General features: G+C 45.8%; 1 pseudogene; it reads left to right on the top strand.

Moving 5' to 3' along the window:
* LOC118378390 (fatty acid CoA ligase Acsl3-like) overlaps window positions 1–18796 on the top strand; it is a 44833-nt pseudogene that overhangs the window by 21852 nt on the left and 4185 nt on the right.

An 18796-nucleotide genomic window follows, 5' to 3' on the forward strand; every position in this document is an offset into this window, starting at 1 on the left:
AGAGCCAGAGCAGACATGATGCCATTGCTGCAGCGTTACACTAACACAGTGTTACATTACCACAGCCCTGAAGCAAACAGAATATACTAATCACGAGGGCTTTAACATGTGGCCTCACTCCCAAACAGGACCAGAAATACACCCCTTAGATTTAACTCTATCCATACGACATCTTATCATCAGCTGTATTATCTGATGATATCTCATTGGTCTTACCTTACCTTGTTTGTATGTGTGTGTGTGTGTTGCAGTGGTCACTCTGTACTCTACCCTGGGGGGTCCGGCCATCACTCATGGTCTGAACGAGACAGAGGTCAGTCACATCATAACCAGCCGAGAGCTACTGGAGACCAGACTCAAGGTGAGAGAACACACACGTCTGAAAATGTGTAGATATGATATTAAGAAGTATAGGAAGAAATCAAGAAAGGATAGGAAGAGTGGGAAAAAGGAGTTTATGTGTGGGTGAGAGAGGAGAGGTAAATAGGATGCACATTGTGGATCTGGGCTCTGTACTATGCCCACTGTTATCAGTGTGAGATGCAGAGCAGGGTCAGAGATACACAGACCCACCAGCTGGGTTAGATACAGACCAACACACTGGGTTATAGACAGACCAACACAATGGGTTAGAAAAAGACCAACACACAGGGTTATATACACAGACCGACACACGGGGTTAGAGACAGATCAACACACAGGGTTATATACACAGACCGACACACTGGATTAGAGACAGACCGACACACTGGGTTAGAGACAGACCAACACTATGGGTTAAAGACACAGACCAACACACTGGGTTAGAGACACAGACAAACACACTGGGTTAGAGACACAGACCAACACACTGGGTTAGACACACAGACCAACACACTGGGTTATAGACACAGACCAACACACTGGGTTAGAGACAGACCAACACACTGGTTTAGAGACACAGACCAACACAATGGGTTATATATAGACAAACATACTGGTTTAGAGACAGACCAGCACACTGGGTTATAGAAAGACAGACACGCTGGTTTAGACACAGACCAACACACTGGGTTATAGACACAGACCAACACTGGTTTAGAGAAACACCAACACACTGGGTTAGAGACAGACTGACACGCTGGGTTAGAGACACAGACCAACACTGGTTTAGAGAAACACCAACACGCTGGGTTAGAGACAGACCAACACACTGGTTTAGAGACACAGACCAACACACTGGGTTATAGACACAGACCAACACTGGTTTAGAGAAACACCAACACACTGGGTTATAGACAGACTGACACGCTGGGTTAGAGACAGACCAACACACTGGGTTATAGACACAGACCAACACACTGGGTTATAGACACAGACCAACACTGGTTTAGAGAAACACCAACACACTGGGTTATAGACAGACCAACACACTGGTTTAGAGACAGACCAACACACTGGGTTATATACACAGACCAACACACTGGGTTATAGAAAGACCGACACACTGGATTAGAGACAGACCAGCACACTGGGTTATATACACAGACCAACACACTGGGTTATAGAAAGACTGACACACTGGGTTATAGACACAGACCAACACACTGGGTTATAGACACAGACCAACACACTGGGTTATAGACACAGACCAACACACTGGGTTATAGAAAGACCGACACACTGGGTTAGAGACAGACCAGAACACTGGGTTATATACACAGACCAACACACTGGGTTATAGACACAGACAAACACACTGGGTTACAGACACAGACCAACACACTGGGTTATAGCCAGACAAACACACTGGGTTATAGCCACAGACCAACACACTGGTTTATAGACACATACCAACACAATGGGTTATAGACACATACCAACACAATGGGTTATAGAAAGACCAACACACTGGGTTATAGACACATACCAACACAATGGGTTATAGACAAAGACCAACACACTGGGTTATAGACAGCGACACACTGGGTTATAGACAAAGACCAACACACTGGGTTAGAGACAGACCAACACGCTGTGTTATAGACACAGACCAACACACTGCGTTAGAGACAGACCAACACACTGGGTTACAGACACAGACAAACATACTGGGTTATAGACACAGACCAACACACTGAGTTAGAGATGTTGACCAACACTCTGGGTTATAGGCACAGACCAACACACTAGGTTATAGACAGACCAACACACTGGGTTATAGACACAGACCAACACACTGGGTTATAGACACAGACCAACACACCGGGTTAGAGACAGACCAACACTCTGGGTTATAGACAGACCAACACACTGGGTTATAGACAGACCAACACTCTGGGTTAGAGACACAGACCAACACACTGGGTTAGAGACAGACCAACACGCTGTGTTATAGACACAGACCAACACACTGTGTTAGAGACAGACCAACACACTGGGTTACAGACACAGACAAACATACTGGGTTATAGACACAGACCAACACACTGAGTTAGAGATGTTGACCAACACTCTGGGTTATAGGCACAGACCAACACTCTGGGTTATAGACAGACCAACACACTGGGTTACAGACACAGACAAACATACTGGGTTTTAGACACAGACCAACACACTGGGTAATAGACAACGACCAACACATTGGTTTAGGGACAGACCAACACACTGGTTTAGGGACAGACCAAGACACTGGATTATAGACAGAACAACACACTAGGTTAGAGACACAGACCAACGCACTGGGTTTTAGACACATACCAACACACTGGGTTATAGACACAGACCAACACACTGGGTTATAGACACAGACCAACACACTGGGTTATAGACACAGACCAACACGCTGGGTTATAGACAGACCAACACACTGGGTTATAGACACAGACCAACACACTGGGTTATAGACACAGACCAACACGCTGGGTTATAGAAAGACCAACACACTGGTTTATAGACACAGACCAACACACTGGGTTATAGACACAGACCAACACACTGGGTTATAGACAGACCAACACACTGGGTTATAGACACAGACCAACACACTGGGTTATAGACACACACCAACACACTGGGTTATAGACACAGACCAACACACTGGGTTATAGAAAGACCAACACACTGGGTTATAGACACAGACCAACACACTGGGTTAGAGACACAGACCAACACACTGGGTTATAGACAGACCAACACACTGGGTTAGAGACACAGACCAACACACTGGGTTATAGACAGACCAACACACTGGGTTATAGACAGACCAACACACTGGGTTATAGACACAGACCAACACACTGGGTTATAGACACAGACCAACACACTGGGTTATAGACACAGACCAACACACTAGGTTATAGACAGACCAACACACTGGGTTATAGAAAGACTGACACACTGGGGTATAGACACAGACCAACACACTGGGTTATAGACACAGACCAACACACTGGGTTAGAGACAGCAACACACTGGGTTATAGACACAGACCAACACACTGGTTTAGAGACACACCAACACACTGGGTTAGAGACACAGACCAACACACTGGGTTATAGGCACAGACCAACACACTCTGTTATAGACAGACCAACACACTGGGTTACAGACACAGACAAACATACTGGGTTATAGAAAGACTGACACACTGGGTTAGAGACAGACCAGCACACTGGGTTATATACACAGACCAACACACTGCGTTATAGAAAGACCAACACACTGGGTTTATACAGCAGACCAACACACTGAGTTAGAGACATTGACCAACACTCTGGGTTATAGGCACAGACCAACACTCTGGGTTATAGACAGACCAACACACTGGGTTACAGACACAGACAAACATACTGGGTTATAGACACAGACCAACACACTGGGTAATAGACAACGACCAACACACTGGTTTAGGGACAGACCAACACACTGGTTTAGGGACAGACCAAGACACTGGATTATAGACAGACCAACACACTGGGTTAGAGACACAGACCAACACACTGGGTTATAGACACAGACCAACACACTGGGTTATAGACAGACCAACACACTGGGTTATAGACACAGACCAACACACTGGGTTATAGACACAGACCAACACACTGGGTTATAGACACAGACCAACACACTGGGTTATAGACAGACCAACACACTGGGTTATAGACACAGACCAACACACTGGGTTATAGACACAGACCAACACACTGGGTTATAGACACAGACCAACACACTGGGTTATAGACAGACCAACACACTGGGTTATAGACAGACCAACACACTGGGTTATAGACACAGACCAACACACTGGGTTATAGACAGACCAACACACTGGGTTATAGACACAGACCAACACACTGGGTTATAGACAGACCAACACACTGGGTTTTAGACAGCGACACACTGGGTTATAGACACAGACCAACACACTGGGTTATAGACACACCAACACACTGGGTTTTAGACAGCGACACACTGGGGTATAGACACAGACCAACACACTGGGTTATAGACACACCAACACACTGGGTTATAGACAGACCAACACTAGACAGACCAACACACTGGGTTATAGACAGACCAACACTCTGGGTTATAGACAGACCAACACTCTGGGTTATAGACAGACCAACACTCTGGGTTATAGACAGACCAACACTCTGGGTTATAGACAGACCAACACTCTGGGTTATAGACACAGACCAACATTCTGGGTTATAGACAGACCAACACACTGGGTTATAGACAGACCAACACTCTGGGTTATAGACAGACCAACACTCTGGGTTATAGACAGACCAACACTCTGGGTTATAGACAGACCAACACTCTGGGTTATAGACAGACCAACACTCTGGGTTATAGACAGACCAACACTCTGGGTTATAGACAGACCAACACTCTGGGTTATAGACAGACCAACACTCTGGGTTATAGACAGACCAACACTCTGGGTTATAGACACAGACCAACATTCTGGGTTATAGACAGACCAACACACTGGGTTATAGACAGACCAACACTCTGGGTTATAGACAGACCAACACTCTGGGTTATAGACAGACCAACACTCTGGGTTATAGACAGACCAACACTCTGGATTATAGACAGACCAACACTCTGGGTTATAGACAGACCAACACTCTGGGTTATAGACAGACATACAGTCCATTCTCCCTCCTGAGGAGAGTGACACTGAATAGACCCAGTAAAGCTAAATGTATCTGTCAAAACATGAAAGAGTTGTCTCACGTGTTTAGGTTGTCTAAACCTACTGAAGTAGAACGATGCACAAAGTGCATGTGTTTATTATGTCCACGAGTACAGAAAGGTCAAGCCTTTGAAAACATACTTGAAAATGAACAGGTAAACAGAAGACCTGTTTGTTTCCAGGTGTCAGTCTGCATCCAGAATAAATCAGCCAACCCCTGTCAGTGTGCCTTATCCCTGTCTTGACCAACCATTTGATGGTTACAGTATAGCTGTCTTAAAGATCTCTTTGTGTTTCCTGGTTGAGTTTAGTTCATCCTGCTGGAGGTGCCCAGGCTGCGGCACATCATTGTGGTGGATGACACGCCCACCGAGTGGCCTGGTTACCCACGAGGCATCAGTGTCCACAACATGGCCACTGTTCAGGGGCTGCAGACCAAGCCTGAGAATGGTAAACACGTGTGTGTGTGTGTGTGTGTGTGTGTGTGTGTGTGTGTGTGTGTGTGTGTGTGTGTGTGTGTGTGTGTGTGTGTGTGTGTGTGTGTGTGTGTGTGTGTGTGTGTGTGTGTGTGTGTGTGTGTGTGTGCGTGTGTGCGTTGCAGTGATCACTCTGCTAAAATAGCCCCCCACCACATCTCCCCTCCTCAACTCCTCCCTGTATCTCTGGGTCCATGTTCATGTCAGAACAAGGCTCCTCCTCTCCTCCCTGTATCTCTGGGTCCATGTATCTCTTCCATGTTCATGTCAGAACAAGGCTCCTCCTCTCCTCCCTGTATCTCTGGGTCCATGTTCATGTCAGAACAAGGCTCCTCCTCTCCTCCCTGTATCTCTGGGTCCATGTTCATGTCAGAACAAGGCTCCTCCTCTCCTCCCTGTATCTCTGGGTCCATGTTCATGTCAGAACAAGGCTCCTCCTCTCCTCCCTGTATCTCTGGGTCCATGTTCATGTCAGAACAAGGCTCCTCCTCTCCTCCCTGTATCTCTGGGTCCATGTTCATGTCAGAACAAGGCTCCTCCTCTCGCAGACTCTAAGTCACGTCCCTCTCCTCTCTCTATCTCTCCTCTCCCTTCTTTCTATCTCTGTCTTGCGTGTCTTCTGTGTTGGTTGTTTTTTCTGCACCCGCTGGTGACGTCTTGGAAATATTTATACCCCCCAGCCCTAAAACAACCATTGAAAACACGTGTTAATTTTCCACATGAGGACAACAGAGAAAACTGTTTACTGTTGTTTCTTATATAATCTAGAACAGGGATTATAAAAACAAATCCGCTCGTGACCCAAATCATCCTCCAGCAACCCAAATAAAGAAGAATACTGTGTGATTGTAGATGTAATCTTAAAACACACCTCTCACGTGCCCAGGGCCCACTTTGGGTCCCGACCCAAAGTTTAAGAAACCTACATGATCTAGAATCATCTCAGTCCTTTCCACATTGTCAGAATCCACATTGAATTACATAATATAACTTCCGAGTGGCTTTTTGGCAAGCCTAGACAAGATGAACATGTCTTGGAGAACTTAAGCCCAAACATTTGAAGTGGGCTGTCGGGGAGGAGATGCTTTACTTCAATTGAACAGATGACAGACAGTTAACACAGCCAGAACTCAGAGAAGAGAGAGAGCAGAGGAAGAGAGCCATAGGGAGTGAGAGAGGCATGGAGAGAGATAGAGGCAGAGAGCAGAAAGAGAGAGAGAGTGGTAGATGGTGTTATTGGCAGTAACACAGCTCTTAGACATACCTTATCTAGAGTGCAAAGAGGCTGAAGAAACGTTTACTAAATGGTGCCATTGTGTTTAATGTTTTTCAATGTTTCACCTGACTGATGTTCCTCTTCCTCTTCATTCCATTAGGAATGTTCCATTCTTCTTCTCCTTTAGATATTCATCATTATGTGTGTTTTATTCCACTTCCTCTACCCCAATCTTGTTTAACGACACCCATATCTTCCCAGGACCTTTGCCTACAGACTTCACATCCCAGACTATATATCCTAACATGGACTTAACAAGCCTCCTCCATTTATTGTGCTGACCTGCTCCATATCTTCTGATCTCCCATGAACTCCCTTTTCCTACAATATGCTGAATATTTACAAAAACATGCATTCATGCCATGCCATTAACTAATTTGTTTCCTCTGTGTGTGTGTGTGTGCGTGCGTGCGTGTGTGTGTAGTGTGTCAGGGGCATAAACAGCCCATGCCCTCTGACATCGCTGTCATCATGTACACCAGCGGCTCCACTGGCATACCCAAGGGAGTCATGATCTCCCATAGCAACATCATTGCTGGCATCACTGGCATGGCAGAAAGGATACCCAACCTGGGGTAAGTACCACAAACCTGCCAACCTTATACCCTCCTGGGCTTCAAATAGCATCACCTTCCTCCAGTACCAAACTACTATCCACATTTCCTAATAAGCAGCATTTTCCTGAATCATGGAATACCACTTTGAACAAGTTCTACAGTCCAGGCTGGCTTCCATAGTGTACCTTCTCCAGGAAGATGAAATGTTTACATAGCCCTTTTTCAGCTGGAGCTGTCTTAGAGGAAGATCCCATCATGTCCTGACTATGCTCTTTGACTGATCTCAGCTGTCATAGTAGGTCCCATTTCAACGCTGAATTAAAGAAAACACTCAAAGTGATCTTTGAGGACAACTTCCTGATTGGGTCCTTGGTGTCAGCTGAGCACGTGCAGAAGCGTGTGTTTAAGGCTGTGCTTCGTGTTCTTAAAAAAACTCTCACTTTCTCTGGAGAACACGATTGGGGGGGAAAGCGAGGAAAATGGGAAAAGGAGGATGGGAGAGAGGGGGTCAGATCGTTACCCTCCAGAGAGCAACAGCATGTTGATCTGGAACAGAAGGACATTTACTGCAGTGCTTTGTGTATTTTGTTGTTTAATTGTGTAAACCTTTCTTATGCATATAGTTTTGTCATGCAAGTTTATTGAAAGACGATTGTGTACTGTTGGACTATTGTCTGTCTGTCTGTCTGTCTGTCTGTCTGTCTGTCTGTCTGTCTGTCTGTCTGTCTGTCTGTCTGTCTGTCTGTCTGTCTGTCTGTCTGTCTGTCTGTCCATATGCTAAAATAATAAGGAGTTATTTATATTGTTCTGTGGCAGTGAGAATGACACCTACATCGGGTACCTCCCTCTGGCCCATGTGTTGGAGCTGAGTGCAGAGCTGGTGTGTGTGGCTCACGGCTGCAGGATCGGCTACTCCTCCCCCCAGACACTAGCGGACCAGGTGAGGTGGTCCCCTCTGCTCTGCTCTGACTGTACATTACTACACACATATTTAAAAGGTGAATATATGTGTAAAGTAACTGTATCTTTACTGTATCCTCTCTCACACCAGTCGACAAAGATTAAAAAAGGCAGCAAAGGAGACACCAGTGTTCTGCAGCCTACTCTAATGGCAGCTGTGCCGGTAAGACACATACAGGACTGTACATTTAACATTGGCAGCTGTGCCGGTAAGACACATACAGGACTGTACATTTAAACATTGGCAGCTGTGCCGGTAAGACACATACAGGACTGTACATTTAACATTGGCAGCTGTGCCGGTAAGACACATACAGGACTGTACATTTAAACATTGGCAGCTGTGCCGGTAAGACACATACAGGACTGTACATTTAACATTGGCAGCTGTGCCGGTAAAACATACATACATTACTGTACATCATTGTTCCCAGACACAGACTAAGATCAGTACTCCTGGTCCAGTACTGACAGTTTCCTCTCCCTCTTTCTCTCCCCCTCCCACTCCCTCCCTCTCACTCCCTCTCCCTCTCTCTCTCCATATCTCTCTCTCTCCCTCCCCTCTCTTGCTTCCTCCCACCCTCTCCCTCCCCCTCTTGCTTTCTCCCTCTCTCACTTTCTCTACCTTCCCTTTCCTCCCTCTCCCTCCCCACCCCCTCTCTCTCTCTCTCCCTCCCTCTCCTTGCCCCTCTCTCTCTCCCTCTCACTCCCTCACCCTCTCCCCCCCCCCTCTCCATCCCTGCCTCTCTCTCTCTCTCGCGCGCGCGCTCTTTCCCTCTAAATCTCTCTCCCTCTCTCTCCTTCTCTCTCTCCCTCCCCCTCTCTCTCTGTCTCCCCCCTCTCTCGCGCTCTCTCCATCCCCCTGTCTCTCTCTGTCCCCCTCTCTCTCTTTCTCCCTCTCTCACTCTCTCTCCCTTCCCTTTCCTCTCTCATCCTCCCCACCCTCTCTCTCTCTCTCCCTCCCTCTCCTTGCCCCTCTCTCTCTCCCTCTCACTCCCTCTCTCTCTCTCACGTGCTCTTTCCCTCTAAATCTCTCTCTCCCTATCTCTCCTTCTCTCTCTCCCGCCCCCTCTCTCTCGCTCTCTCCATCCCCCTGTCTCTCTCTGTCCCCCTCTCTCTCTTTCTCCCTCTCTCTCACTCTCTCCTTCTCTCTTTCTCTCCCAAATCCCTCTCTCTCTCTCACCCTCCCTCTCTCACTCTCTATCTCTCTCTTCCCTTTCCTCCCCCCCCCCTTTCTCTCTCTCTCTCGCCCTCCCTCTCTCTTTCTCCCTCCCCTCCGCCTCTCTCTCCTTCTTTCTCCCTGCCGCGCTCTCTCTCTGTCCCCATCTCTCTCTCCCTCCCTCTCTCTCCCCCTCTCTTTCTTTTTCTCTTGCTCTCCCCCTCTCTTTTTCTCACTCTCTCCCTCCCTCTCTATCTCCCTCCCTCTCTCTCTCTCGCTCCCTCCCCCCTCTCTTTCTCTCACTCTGGTTCTCTCTCTTTCTCTTACTCTGTGGTGAGTCATTCAGTCCCTCACTCTTGTCTGTCCCCCTTTATCTCACTCTGGTTCTCCCTTTCTCTCACTCTAGTTCTCTCTCTCTTTCTCTTACTCTGTGGTGATTCATTAAGTCCCTCACTCTTCTCTCTCTCTCTCTCTCTCTCTCTCTCTCTCTCTCTCTCTCTCTCTCTCTCTCTCTCTCTCTCTCTCTCTCTCTGTGAGACCTCATGCATCTCTTCATCTGTGTGTTCCCCAAAGAGGACCCTAGGAGTCAGGGGACACAGGTCAAAGGGCCCCAGTGTCTGGAACCATTCACAGCTGTAAACAGAACGTGAGAAAGCCTTGTGTGGTTTTCCCCATCATAGACAAACACACTCCTTCACTCTCTCTATCTCTCTCTCTCTCTCTCTCACACACACACACACACACACACACACACACACACACACACACACACACACACACACACACACACACACACACACACACACACACACACACACACACACACACACACACTTTCCTCTGTGACACCACTAGCATCACTCCTCTCTCTCTACTTTATCCACTTTCCTCTGTGACACCAGGCTGCATGTGTCCCACAGTCAAATCAAATCAAATCAAATCTCTCTCTACTTTATCTAACATGCAAACAACAAACACAGACTCTCACACCCACCAGCAAGATGGTTTTATTGTTTGTTGTTTGTGCCCAGGTTTGGGGCACTGTCCTAGGGCCATTCAAAGTTGGAGCCCAGTTTTTGGCCAAGATGTTCAAACTCACTGAACAGTGTCCTGGGTTTTATGGTAGGGCCCAGGGGACAAACTCTCTGGGGACCAAGGAGTCATCAGTCACCATGTCAATAAGAAACAGATAGTGCTGTCAAACTACTGCAGCATAAATACACACACACACTGTGGTGTCACCATGTCACAGTGCTGTCACACACACACACACACACACACACACACACACACACACACACACACACACAGACACACAGACACACAGACACAGAGACACACAGACACACACACAAACACACAGAGACACAGACACACACACAGACACACACAGACACACACACACAGAGACTCAGACACACACAGACACACACAGACACACACACACACACACACACACACACACACACACACACACACACACACACACACACACACACACACACACACACACACACACACACACACACACACACACACACACACACAGAGAGAGACAGACAGACATGGTGCCATCTTTAAGACATTATAGCATCACTCCCATCATATCTCTTTCAGAGTGGAATCTGAGATCCGAGGACAACTAACTGGACATCTGAATAACTTAGTGGTTCCTCTCCTTCTCTCTTTGTCATTCTCTCTGGGAGTGATGAGGTCACTGTTTTCCATGCCCACAGGCAGCGAGGAGGGTCGAGCTTTGCCATTCTATTGTTTACTGTAACACTGAATACACTGTATGTTTCATATTGACCAGATTATTCCCCAATACACCACAGTATATTCTGAATGCTTTACTAGTTACTGAATCTGTGAGCATCTTTACAGAATTGATTGCATGTAGGCCTATCTAAGACATCATCTAGCTAAAACCTCTAATATTGAAATGGTTGGAATGGGACTTGGTCTTGTTTTCATGCCCAGGACACGAAGTCTCTGCTGGGCAGATAGAGAAGAGACACTGGCTGATGTCACTCCCTCCATGTGTTATCACATAGCTCCTCAGAACTGGACCTCCTGACAGAGACGTATCAGGAGTCTGCTGTCTGGGCCTGGGACCAACGCCCCATATTAAGACTGCAGACAGACACAGTTTAAAGCACTGTGCTTTGGCCACATACATACAGATCCCGAATTTATTTCCCCTCCTCCTTCTATCCCTATCTCTGCCTCTCCACCTCCACTATGTTCTACCATCTCATACCCAACAACTCCCCTTTTATTTCCCCTACCTCCTTCTATCCCTATCTCTGCTCTCTCTCCACCTCCACTATGTTCTACCATCTCATACATCCAACTCAACTCCCCATCTTTGTCTTTCTCGCTTTTTTCTATCTTCTATCTATTATCTATCTTCTATCTAATTCCTATCTATCTATCTATCTATCTTCTCTCTCTCTCTCTCTCTCTCTCTCTCTCTCTCTCTCTCTCTCTCTCTCTCTCTCTCTCTCTCTCTCTCCCTCTCTCTCTCTCTCTCTCTCTCTCTATCTATCTATCTATCTATCTATCTATCTATCTATCTATCTCTCTCTCTCTCTCTCTGTCTCTATCTATCTATCTATCTCTCTCTATCTATCTATCTCTCTCTCTCTGTCTCTATCTATCTATCTATCTATCTATCTATCTATCTATCTATCTATCTATCTATCTATCTATCTATCTATCTATCTATCTATCTGTCTCTCTCTCTCTCTCTCTCTCTCTCTCTCCCCTCTCTCTCTCTCTGTCTCTCTATCTCTATCTCTATCTCTATCTCTATCTCTATCTCTATCTCTGTCAATTCAATTCAATTCAAGGGCTTTATTGGCATGGGAAACATGTGTTAACATTGCCAAAGCAAGTGAGGTAGACAACATACAAAGTGAATATATAAAGTGAAAAACAACAAAAATGAACAGTAAACATTACACATGCAGAAGTTTCAAAACAGTAAAGACATTACAAATGTCATATTATATATATATATATATATATATATATATATATATATATATATATATATATATATATATATATATATATATATATATACAATGTACAAATAGTTAAAGGACACAAGATAAAATAAATAAGCATAAATATGGGTTGTATTTACAATGGTGTTTGTTCTTCACTTGTTGCCCTTTTCTCGTGGCAACAGGTCACAAATCTTGCTGCTGTGATGGCACACTGTGGAATTTCACCCAGTAGATATGGGAGTTTTTCAAAATTGGATTTGTTTTCGAATTCTTTGTGGATCTGTGTGATCTGGGGAAATATGTATCTCTAATATGGTCATACATTGGGCAGGAGGTTAGGAAGTGCAGCTCAGTTTCCACCTCATTTTGTGGGCAGTGAGCACATAGCCTGTCTTCTCTTGAGAGCCATGTCTGCCTACGGCGGCCTTTCTCAATAGCAAGGCTATGCTCACTGAGTCTGTACATAGTCAAAGCTTTCCTTAATTTTGGGTCAGTCACAGTGGTCAGGTATTCTGCCGCTGTGTACTCTCTGTGTAGGGCCAAATAGCATTCTAGTTTGCTCTGTTTTTTTGTTAATTCTTTCCAATGTGTTAAGTAATTATCTTTTTGTTTTCTCATGATTTGGTTGGGTCTAATTGTGCTGTTGTCCTGGGGCTCTGTAGGGTGTGTTTGTGTTTGTGAACAGAGCCCCAGGACCAGCTTGCTTAGGGGACTCTTCTCCAGGTTCATCTCTCTCTCTCTCTCTCTCTCTCTCTCTCTCTCTCTCTCTCTCTCTCTCTCTCTCTCTCTCTCTCTGTCTCTCTCTGTCTCTCTGTCTCTCTCTGTCTCTCTCTGTCTCTCTCTGTCTCTCTCTGTCTCTCTGTGTGTGTGCTACAGGAGATAATGGATCGTATCTATAAGAATGTGATGACCAAGGTGGAGGAGATGAGCAGTGCTCAGAGGACTCTGTTCACTCTGGCCTACAACTACAAGCTGGAGCAGCTCTCCCAGGGACGCAGCACGCCACTGTGTGACAAGTACGCCAGTCAACTACAGTACACACACACACATCCTTACATATACACACTATATCGATTACACACACAAAACCTGATACAAGGTTGAGGCACAGTTCAACCAGGAAGTGTAAACATGAATTAACTGATCTCCTCCCCCTCCTCTCTCCTCCCTCCAGCCTAGTGTTTAAGAAGGTCCGGTCCCTACTGGGGGGGAAGACCAGGGTGCTGCTGTCGGGCGGGGCGCCCCTCTCTGCCGCCACCCAGCGCTTCATTAATGTCTGCTTCTGTTGCCCCGTGGGCCAGGGCTATGGCCTCACCGAGACCTGCGGAGCTGGAACCATCAGCGAGAGTGAGGGAGTGTGAGAGAGAGTGTGAGAGTGTGTGAGAGAGAGAGTGGTTGGAGGGAGGAAAGGAGGGATTTTTGGGATACAGAGGGATGGAGCTGAAGAGAAAGTAAATGGGAGACAGCATTGAAATATCCATTAGTTCTCCCCAATGCAGTAAAAGACTGCAGCCAGCAGTGATCCGTTGCCCAGCATTACTATTAACTGTGGTCCGATGAGGAAGTGCTGTCATCCCCCAGGGATGGGAGTGAGAGCACAGCCGTGGCGGGGTTACCATGGTTTGATCAGGTTTCCACGGTAACGGATGGGGAGCATTCAGCATAACAGTGCGGCTGTGTATCATACTGTGGTGAGTCAATGCAGCTTGTGATGATAATGTGAATGTGTGTGTTCCAGTGTGGGACTACAGTACAGGGCGAGTTGGAGGACCACTCATTTGTTCTGAAATCAAGCTCAAGGATTGGGTGGAGGGTGAGTGACACAGACAGACAGGGAGGAGGACCCTTGGGTCTCTTTACCCCCCAAACCCTCTCATATTTTAACTGCATTCACCATGATCTTGTAAGGAAGATATTCAGAACACAACTCTTTCCTCTGCACAGTTGTCCATCATACAGTGCCTTAATCTGTTGCGACGAGCAATCCCGTATCCGGGATCTTAAGTATAGCCTCAAGCTCATTAGCATAACGCAACGTTAACTATTCATGAAAATCGCAAATGAAATGAAATAAATATATTGGCTCTCAAGCTTAGCCTTTTGTTAACAACACTGTCATCTCAGATTTTCAAAATATGCTTTTCAACCATAGCAAAACAAGCATTTGTAAGAGTATTGATAGCTAGCATAGCATTAAGCTGAGCATTCAGCAGGCAACATGTTCACAAAAACAAGAAAAGCATTCAAATAAAATAATTTACATTTGAAGAACTTCGGATGTTTTCAATGAGGAGACTCTCAGTTAGATAGCAAATGTTCAGTTTTTCCAAAAATATTATTTGTGTAGGAGAAATCGCTCCGTTTTGTTCATCACGTTTGGCTGAGAAAACCCCCCGGAAATTCAGTCATCAAAACGCCAAACTTTTTCCAAATTAACTCCATAATATCGACAGAAACGTGGCAAACATTGTTTAGAATCAATCCTCAAGGTGTTTTTCACATATCTATCGATGATAAATCATTCGTGGCAGTTTAGTTTCTCCTCTGAATCACATGAGAAAATACATGCAGCTGGAGATTACGCACCAATTTCGACGGAGGACACCAGGCCGACACCTGGTAAATGTAGTCTCTTATGGTCAATCTTCCAATGATATGCCTACAAATACATCACAATGCTGCAGACACCTTGGGGAAACGACAGAACGTGTACGCTCGTTCCTGGCGCATTCACAACCATATAAGTAGACATTGGAACACAGCGCCTCAAAAATCTGGCTCACTTCCTGTTTGAAGTTTCATCTTGGTTTCGCCTGTAGCATTAGTTCTGTGGCACTCACAGACAATATCTTTGCAGTTTTGGAAACATCAGAGTGTTTTCTTTCCAAAGATGTCAATTATATGCATAGTCGAGCATCTTTTCGTGACAAAATATCTTGTTTAAAATGGGAACGTTTTTTATCCATAAATTAAAAGAGCGCCCCCTATATCCAAGAAGTTAAGAAAGTATTCACACCTCTTGATTCTTTCCAACTGTTGTTGTTACAAGATGGGATTTCATTGTATTTATCCGTCACTGTGTGTCAATGATCTACAAAGTACTCTGTAATGTCAAAGTAGAAGACATATTCTAACATTTGTCAAATTAAATTCTGAAAAATAAATCCCTAATATACCTTGATTACATAAATATTCAAAACCTTAAGTCAATACCAGTTCACATTTGTCAGCAATTACAGCTGTGAGACTTTCTGGGTAAGTCTCTAAGGGCTTTGCACACCTGGACTGTACAATATTTGCACATTATTCTTTTCAACATCCTTCAAGCTCTTTCAAATTGGTTTTTGATCATTGATAGACAGCCATTTTCAAGTCTTGCCATAGATTGTCAAGCCGATTTAAGTCAAAACTGTAACTATTTTTGGCCTTGTGTTTTAAGTAATTGTCCTGCTGAAAGGGGAATTTGTCGGGCCTCCCGAGTGGCGCAGCGGTCTAAGGCACTGCATCGCAATGCTAGAGGTGTCACTACAGACCCCAGTTCGATCCCGGGCTGTATCACAACCGGACGTGATCAGGAGTCCCATAGGGCGGTGCACAATTGGCCCAGCATCGTCTGGGTTCGGGGAGGGTTTGGCCGGGGGGAATTTACTTGGCTCATCGTGATCTAGTGACTCCTTGTGGAGGGCCGCACGCCTGCAGGCTGACCTTGGTTGTCAGGTGAACGGCGTTTCCTCTGACACATTGGTGCGGCTGGCTTCCGAGTTAAGATTGTTAAGAAGCGCGGTTTGGCGGGTCATGTTTCGGAGGATGCAAGACTCGACCATTGCCTCCCGAGCCCATTGCCTCCCGAGCCCGTTGGGGAGTTGCCGCGTTGAGATAAGGTTGAAATTGGGAAGATAAAGGAGGTAAAATGCTAAAAAATAAAGTGAATTTGTCACCCAGCATCTGGTGAAAAGCAGACTGAACCAGGTTATCCTCTCTGATTTTGCCTGTGGTTAGCTCTGTAACGTTTATTTTTATCCTAAAAAAGTCACTAGCCCTTGCCAATGACAAGCATAACCATAACATGATGCAGCCACCACCATGCTTGAAAATATGAAGAATGGTACTCAGGGATATGTTGTGTTGGATTTGCCCCAAACATAATGCTTTGTATTCAGGACATAAAGTTAATAATTAAGTTACTTTCTTTGCCACATTATTACTTAATTGCTTTGCTACTGCTCTGTCCTCCAGGTGGCTACCACATCACAGACACGCCCGCCCCACGAGGTGAGATTCTGATTGGCGGGCCCAATGTTACCATGGGTTACTACAAGAACGAGGCCAAGAACCAGGACTTCTTTGTGGATGAAAACGGCCAGCGCTGGTTCTGTACGGGAGACATAGGAGAGGTCCATCCTGATGGATGCCTCAAGATCATTGGTGAGGAGCAGGATTAACACCTCTTCTGAATGTCTTAATTCTCAGTGTCCCCTTTCACCATGGTTATGCACCGAAGTTCATATTTGCTAAAATAAGCATTTACATTTGGGCATGTCCATCAAAGGAGGCTGGTGGGGGGAGCTGTAGGATGATGGGCTCATTGAATGGTTGAAATGGAATGAATGGAGCAGAGTCAAACATTGTTTCCATGTTTGATGTGTTTGGTACCACTTCACTGATTGCATTCCAGCCATAACAATGAGCCCATCATCCTGTAGCTCCTCCAACCAGCCTCCTCTGATATCCATGTACAGTAGTGTATAAAGAAAACTCCCTGATACTGCCTATGCCAGCACACCCACATCAACATCATCCCAAAACCACTGAATCCCTTCTTCAAAACCTATGCCCCTACATTCATCAGTCTGGCAGGGCAGCTTCCAAGAACAACTGTTTCCCAATTCCACCTCACTTCTGAGAATTCCTCTTGAGCCATGTTTACTTTAGACTGACAGAAATCCTACAGGTCTCTGTTGTCTACATCTGTCTGTAAGGAATTGCAGTGCAGTGGAAAATGTGCTGTTTCTCCTCCAGTTCTCCTCAGTGTGTCCCTGTGACTACAGATCGTAAGAAGGACCTGGTTAAGCTCCAGGCAGGAGAGTATGTGTCTCTGGGGAAGGTGGAGGCCATGCTGAAGAACTGCCCCCTTATAGACAACATCTGTGCCTACGCCAACAGGTGTGTGTGTGTGTGTGTGTGTGTGTGTGTGTGTGTGTGTGTGTGTGTGTGTGTGTGTGTGTGTGTGTGTGTGTGTGTGTGTGTGTGTGTGTGTGTGTGTGTGCGTGTGCGTGTGCGGTGCGCGTGAGTCTGTGTTTTTGTTTGACAATCCTTGTGGCAGTGGAGGCTGCTGAGGGGAGGACGGCTCATAATAATGGCTGGAACAGAGTGAATAGAATGGCATCAAGCCATGTGTTTGATGTATTTGATACCATTCCACCTATTCTGCTCCAGCCATTACCATGAGCCCTTCCACCCCAATTAAGATGCCGTCAACCTCCTTTGAAGTCCTCACAAGGATAGTAAACAAGGACAATTCAGAAAACTGTTATTTTAGGCTTAGGGGTTAGGGTTACAATTAGGGTTAGGAGTTAGGTACAGTTTTAGGGTTAGGGGTTAAGGAAAATAGGATTTTGGATGAGAATCAATTATTTGGTTCCCACGAGGATAGCGATGCAAAACTGTGTGTGTGTGTGAGAATTATTTTATTTACCTTGGCAAGTCAGTTAAGAACACATTCTTAATTTCAATGACGGCCTAGGAACAGTGGGTTAACTGCCTGTTCAGGGGCAGAACGACATAATTGTACCTTGTCAGCTCGGGGATTTGAACTTGCAATCTTCCGGTTACTAGCCCAACGCTTTAACCACTAGGCTACCCTGCCGCCCCAAATCAGTCTAAGTAATAAAAAAAACAGAGACATGGTGGTGTCTTCTTAACCATTATCTCTCTTCAGCGATGAGATGTACGTGATTGGCTTTGTGGTGCCCAATCAGAAGCATCTGCTTTTGCTGGCGGAGCAGTATCTTATCCGGGGCTCGTGGGAGGAGCTGTGTGACAACGCTGCCATGGAGGAGGTGGTCCTGCAGGTCATCACCGAGGCCGCCCTATCAGGTGAGAGGTCAAAGGTCATCAGACCTTGGAGAGAGGAGAGGGAAGTTATAGATAGATGGTAGTGGTAGTA

The sequence above is a fragment of the Oncorhynchus keta genome, chromosome 1, assembly GCF_023373465.1.
Source record: "Oncorhynchus keta strain PuntledgeMale-10-30-2019 chromosome 1, Oket_V2, whole genome shotgun sequence".
In the NCBI taxonomy this organism is placed as follows: Eukaryota; Metazoa; Chordata; class Actinopteri; order Salmoniformes; family Salmonidae; genus Oncorhynchus; species Oncorhynchus keta.